General features: G+C 40.8%; 1 non-coding gene across 1 annotated transcript; it reads right to left on the bottom strand.

Moving 5' to 3' along the window:
- Positions 1-111, bottom strand: trnal-caa (transfer RNA leucine (anticodon CAA)). The gene is made up of 2 exons: positions 74-111; positions 1-46 (listed from the first exon to the last, which is right to left on the bottom strand). It is a non-coding gene; the product is annotated as a tRNA-Leu (tRNA).
- Positions 112-7,111: the final 7,000 nt, after the last annotated feature.

Here is a 7,111-nt window from a genome sequence, read left to right as displayed (position 1 = left end):
TGTCAGGAGTGGGATTTGAACCCACGCCTCCATGTGGAGACCAGAATTCCCTTTGTTCAGGAAGGAGTCAATCCTTGAGTCTGGCGCCTTAGACCGCTCGGCCATCCTGACAACTGAGATCTGTGGGTTGACAGATCATTGCCCATTAAATCAGCATTGATTGCATTACAGTGAAGACAACATGCTAGTATGTAAGGAGGACTGTGGATTTTGGCCCCCATGACTTATACTGAAAATGCATTATGAAAGGATCTCGTAATGACCAGTATGAACAGGAAGAAGCAAGTAAACAAACAAATAAAACGTGTCAGTGTTCATTTGAGCACTTGACTGCTGTTTTAGGTTAGACTTGAAAAATTGTCAACCTATCCTTTAAGAAACCACAATCCCTATAACAGCTTTGCAAGTTAACATTGCATTTTAACCAAAAATGGAAGGATCCTGTACAGCTAGCAAACATTGTGGCTCACCATGGAGAATGTCCTTGTATATTGTGTCATGCTTTAAGTATGTTTAGCTTGTCTCTGTATATTATTGTAGCAGCTGAAATATTTGGCGTAATGAAAGGCTGGGACGCAGCAGTGACTCAGGATAATGATAGAGCAATCAGCTGTGACCCTGTTGTTAAAATGTACAATCTGTAAATGACATTACATCACCCCCTGCTGTTGCCTTACCATGCAGTCTGCACTTTATAGATGTTGCAAGAATCTGCAGAAATTCTGCTCCATCTTCCTTTTCATGTATGTGGCCCCTAATGTTTACACGGGGTAAAGGTTAGAGAGAAGACTCATTAAAATTGTTGTTTATGTTTTTCCATTACAAGAGAAAGAAGGATCTGAAGTTTGGTTGAGATATCTGTGCCAAACTGAAATAAATAGGGTTCTCCTCCTGGGATTTTGGCTAATTAAAACATACTGATTGTCTCTTCATCGGAACTAAAGAGAAACAGGCCAACAACTTATTCTGGGACATGACCTAGAGCTTCAGAAATACTGGACTGGAGCAGTAATGCTGCTCAGCAAGATTTACTGGTAACTTGTGATGTACCGATGGAAACACAAGGAGGAGCAGTTCAGCCATGGTTCAGACTGCAGCCAAAGAAAGCGGGTAAAACGAGATAGGGAGGGGTGAGGGCATGGAGAAAAACTTGGACCAAGTGAACTAAAGAAAGAAAGAAAGAGGTAGGAGGGTAAAACAGAAAGAGTGAAAGAGAGAGGGAGTGTCCAAGTAATAGATACAGAGCGAGAGAGACAGACAGACAGAAAGAGGGATAGAGAGCGAGAGAGAGGACTAGTCCCTGGAGGATATGAGCAATAGCCATGCAACAGGGAGCAATGCCTGAGAAACTCGGCAGCTCCTCTCTGGATTAACAGCAGCCTTGCTTTTTATTGCCTACAGTGCCAGACTACAGCGAGCAAACCAGCCAGTTTCTCCTGCAGGGAAACCAGCTGCGGTCGGCTGATCAAGTCGACTCTGATCCCCTGGAAGGTGCTCATGCAAAAATGCTAAATATCAATTTTTAGAAATGACTGTCACTTGAAAGTTGATCACCCTCTAGCTGGAGAACAAAACATCCTCAGAATGTCTGGGGAGGCCTAGGGGGAAATATACTTGTATACTTGTACTTGGGACACAACCATTCCCCCCTCTCTTTTCTCTAAGACCCCTTCAAGGAGAGGTCTCCCTCTTTTCTCTGAGCTGCCTCTATCTGAAGGTCAAAGGTCAGATTCACTGATAGACCCCTGGGGCTTGCAGGGATTTAGGGTCTTTCTCAAGGACATTGCAGCACAAATCGTTCAATACTGTAACGATTACAGAATTCCATGTATGTAATTAAAGGGGACATAACTATAACTATAAGATAAATACATTTAAAAATATACATATAAATCATCATAATATCACAGTAGAGCCCCGGAATAAAAAGATAAACCTGGAAATGTTTATATGTTCTTATTAACACAAACACCATCTGCAAAAAACATTCAAACAGCTTAATAAATGGTTTACAATGCAATGGGTTTTTATCTTCTTTAAACTTATTTGTTTTATCTTTCTTCTGTTGCGTCATATTACATTTATCCGCTAACAGTGATTAAACCGTTTTAAGCTTTTATCTTACCCACTGCTTAATGGGTGTGGTATTTTCCTTTTGAAATCATAATGAAAAACAGGACACAAGCAACATGGGAAGATATACCAACTAACTGAGAACTCTCAGCTTTATAGTTTCTGTCTCAACCAAACAACACTCTGTTTTACGCCTTCAATAACTTTGCTCGTGGTTTGTACACTCCTACTCTACCTCACTGCATTTTTAAAACTTCAACTATTTTGCCTTGTCTTAAATGTAATGATCCTATAGTTAATTTTATTATATGTATTGTGTATTCTAGTATATTCTTTATATTTATGTTGATTTCTCTATAGATATTTCTCTCTTGCAGTGTTGATATGCATATTTTGTGTGCTGCTGGAACATAAGAATCTATCTATCTATCTATCTATCTATCTATCTATCTATCTATCTATCTAATCTATCTATCCATCGACACATTTGTCAGCACTTAATAGCTCAAAACTACAAATGCAACCACAGCAAACCCATGGGGTGATGGAACTACCTATTCCACCTGCTATAGATATGTCTCTCTCTTTCTTTCTGTTAGTCGTTCTTTGTCTCTCTTTCTTCATTTCTGTTCCTCTTTCAAAAACACATGTACACACACACACACACACACACACACACACACACACACACACACACACACGTCCCCTGGGGGAAATGTAGTGGGACTTGGAAGCAGCTGAGAGCAGCCTTAGGCTTCATATCTGCCTCTTTGTGTTTTTCTTTCTCCATGCGTGCGTGCATGCACAATTGTCTTTTATTCACCACTTCTTTCCTCCATCATCCTCCCTTCCTTCCATTCTCATGCCCCCCTTTCTAATTTTTGTGTCTTCTTCGTCACGCATGCTCTCCCCTAGTTCACCCCTTCCATCTCTCCCTCCCCAACTCTGTCCATCTCCTCCCTCTCTCCTTCCCTCCATCCATCCTTCTGTCAGCTGGCAGAAGATGAGTCATGCCTCTAGCTGGGAGGCTAAAACTCTCTCTCTCTCCCCCTCTCTCTAAATATATCTTCTCTATACTTCTCTACCTCGGTCTTTCTACATCTCTTTTTCTCAATCTCTCTCACACTTCTCTCGCTCTGCATCACCATCTGTTTCTCCACATCTCTCTGCTTTGTTCTAGCGCTCCACTACGAAGCACTTTTTCCTCCTCTCTCTCAGTTTCTCTCACGCCTTTCTGTTTCTCTCTGTCAGTCTGAACGTCAGATTGCTAATTTCTTTCCATCCATTCCTTTTTCTCTCCCTTCCTCTCTTTTCTCACACCAACAGTGTAATCGGGCATCCATAAAAAGCTGTTTTCACCATTCCCTATCTCTTAACTGTGTTGATATCAGCACACTTTCTCACTCCTTGTTCTTCCCGTGATACAATTTGTAGTTCAACTACTTTTACATCATTTGACCACATTGATTATTTTTTTAATGTACTTGGTAGATAAATACAGATACTGTGTGTTAGTCATCCAGCTCTTGCTGGGGGGAGGCTGTGACTGAAGAAGCTCAGGAGGTAGAGCTAGTTGTGCACTAATCGGAAGATCTGCGGTTCAATTCCCAGCTCCACCAGTCCACATATCGAAGTGTCCTTAGGCAAGATACTGAACCCCAAATTGCTCCCAATGGCTGCACCAGCACCCTGTGTGGTAGCTTGCTGCCTGCTACTGGTGTGTGAGTGTGTATGTGAATGAATGAGTATGGCATGTAGTGTAAAAGTGCTGTGAGTGGTGAAAGACTAGACAGATGCTAAAGGTGCCTTGTCTTTATATAGTGGCTTTAGTTTGCTCACTTTTGTATGTCTTCATTCATATGTTACTGTAACTTGTTCTCTAGGTTGCAGTATTTTGAGACTTACTGGCTCAAATTACTGGTAAAAGTTTGTCTTGTTTCTGTGTACTGGAAACAGCATGCTCAGATGATTAGACCAGTGTTAAAAACTGTAACTATGTGCTAATTGGTTGCATCTTTGATTTACAAATTGTGTTAGGGTATGCTAACTTTTTAGTCATTTGAGACAGTGCACAGTGCAACATTGGCCTTAGGTTCTTGAAATGCCGAAACCTCACTTCATAATCCATCCTGCTGAAGTGCTTCCCAACAAAAGTTCTTGAATTCATCTCATTTGGTTGAAGATTAGAATATAGCGGGAGTCTAAACTACTAAATCAGGCCAGACTAGTCCTGTTTGGCACCTCAGTGGAAATGAGATAGCAACAGTATGTCTGGCCTCGTTTGGCACTGGACTGGAACCCTGGGAGAGGATGAATCCCTGATCAGGAAGCCAAGGGAGAAGTCACCGAGGCTGGGCCAGATCCCCTGATTTCCCCCTGGTGCTCTGGATCTCTGCTGGTCAAACTACACTGGTCTCCTGATCCCTTCCCTGGAGAAATTATAGTAATAAACACACACACACACACACACACACACACACACACACACGCTCAAACATGCAAACAGATTTACAAGCATAAAGAGAGATACACACACACATATTTGCTCCCTCCCACTCACACACACACACACATACGCACGCACGCACGCACGCACGCACGCACACACACACACACACACACACACACACACACACACACACACACACACACACAACCTATAAAACTGCAATCATACACAACTACAAAAGACATACAAGTAACAAATCTTCAACTACAAAGTTAAACTAAGACAATTAGTCACACACACACCTAAGATGTGGATCAGAGAAGCTTTCACATGTTCATCAAGGGATGAAGTGGTGCAAGTCTCGGCTGGTCTGGCCTGATTTACTGCTCATCTCCGAATTGATTCATTCGGCCTATAAATCCCCAGGAAGCCTTGTACTGTGTCAGGTCAGAAAACACACACACACACACACACACACACACGCTGGTGCACAAAAAAAAGTGTAAAAGCATGAAGATCCTTCCTTGTAATATGTCCCAAATTTTGTGGTTTTGCTCATTCAGCTCATTGCTTTGTATGTTGACTTTTAATCTTTACCAGTGTCTTAATTTTCCTTAATCCATAATTTTTTTCAACCCATCCTCTCTTCTTTCACTGCTTAGTCATAAATTCAGAGTTGTGATGTTTAATTCAGATGCAAATAATGTATTTGGATGAATTATTCACAGGTTGATCATCAGCACACAAAGTTACAAAGTTCTCTTTTCTTCTTCTCTTCTTCTCTCTATATCTGTCTGTCTGTTTGGCCAATCCCACACATACAAATACTATATAGTTACTGAGGTAGAGGACCATAAAATTGATTTATTTGTTTTCTGTTTGTCTTCTCCATGTTGATCTCTTGGACTTGCTGGTCATGAGAGGCAGTGAGTAATACCTGAAAACACATGATGAAATTTCCCACAACAAATTTGACATTACTTAAATGTGTACTACCTAAATTTGGACTTAAATGTCTTTAATTATTTTAAAAAAAAACATTCATTCACTGATGAGTCATGAGTTTGTCTTGATGCTTTGCTCACTTGCTGCTGTTTATGGAGACAGTATATTCCACTCAATATTACAGATATTTCACCTATAGTGCCTATAATGCCCCTGTCTTTATTATTATTGGCATTTTTATTTACAATTGTCTCTGTCTTGAGCACTGGTTTCGAGCTGTTTGATTTTCACCCAAATCCAACTATGTTTTTAGTACTCAACCTGCACCAGAGATTTTTGTCTTGAGGGTAACAGGAAGTAAACAAAACACAAAAAGTTGAAGACAGTTCCCCCAAAGAACTCAAAACTCTCCAAAAGACCATCTCTGTTTAATATCAGCAGGAGATTTGACACTGGAAGGTGAGGACTTGAAACAATAATCTATTTATGTTTCTGATTGACAGTAGCAATGGGGAAAAGCTATTGGAATAGTGTCCAGACGCCAGATCCTCACATATAATCCTCCAGTAAAAGGCTGAGGAAGGTTGGGAAGAAGACAGTATTTTATTTTGATGAATAAAAGTGTGACATGGACATCTTAAACTGCTCTTATATGCAGAACAGCAAGAAGTAAATGATTCATATTAATGAATTAGGGGAGAAACACGATGAATACAGATGCTTCCACACAGGTGTACTTCATGGTAAAGTTAAGCAATTAACATCCAATCATGCTCTGTGGCATTTATAAAAAAATCTGAGTAAGCCCAGATGATTCTGATTTTCTGATGGAGGAAAAGATCTAAGTGACTTTGAAAGATGGTTCATTGTTGGGGCACAGATGGCAGAAGCTTCAGTCACAAAGACTGCTCACCTAGCTGGTGTTTCAATAGGAACTGTGAATAAAGTGACATCTGTATTTAGATCTATGGGAAAGACATCAGTAAACAGGGTTGGAAAGTGTGGTTGACAACATACATTTGATGAATGTGACGGTCGTGCATTAGTACGATATGTAAAGAAAAACAGAATAGCAACTCTTCCTCAGGTGACTGAGAATGTCAACACGGGATGACTGTGTCAGCAAGAGCAGTACTCGACAATTACATGAGGAGGGATATTATAGTAAGGTGGCAGTGCATAAACCCATTATTACAAAGATGGATGCACATTTGAGAATTAACTGGTGGTATATAAACTATAGGCACTGATATGATCAGATGAGTCATCCTCCATCATATTCTCGACAAGTGGGCGAGTGCATGTGTGGCGTACACCAAGAGTACAAATCTGAATGCTTGACCCCTACAGTGAAGGGATCCAGTGGCTCTGCTATGCTGTGGGGGGCATTGTGCTAGCATACTTGTCCCCTCAGACAAAACGGTCACTGCAAATCAATACAAAGTTGTTCTGACAGATCATTTTCATCCTATGATGAAATATTTCTATCCTGATGAGAGTGGTCTCTCCAGGATGACAATGCTCCCATCCATTGGGCATGATGGGTTTGATGAGTATGAAAATTATGTGAATCATATGTTATGGCTTTCACAGTCACCACATCTCAACCCAATTTAACACCTATGTGACATTTTGGACCGACGT

This window comes from Scomber japonicus, chromosome 23, assembly GCF_027409825.1.
Source record: "Scomber japonicus isolate fScoJap1 chromosome 23, fScoJap1.pri, whole genome shotgun sequence".
In the NCBI taxonomy this organism is placed as follows: Eukaryota; Metazoa; Chordata; class Actinopteri; order Scombriformes; family Scombridae; genus Scomber; species Scomber japonicus.
Note: the sequence above shows the minus strand (reverse complement) of the source record. Positions and strands in the feature narration are given on the sequence as shown.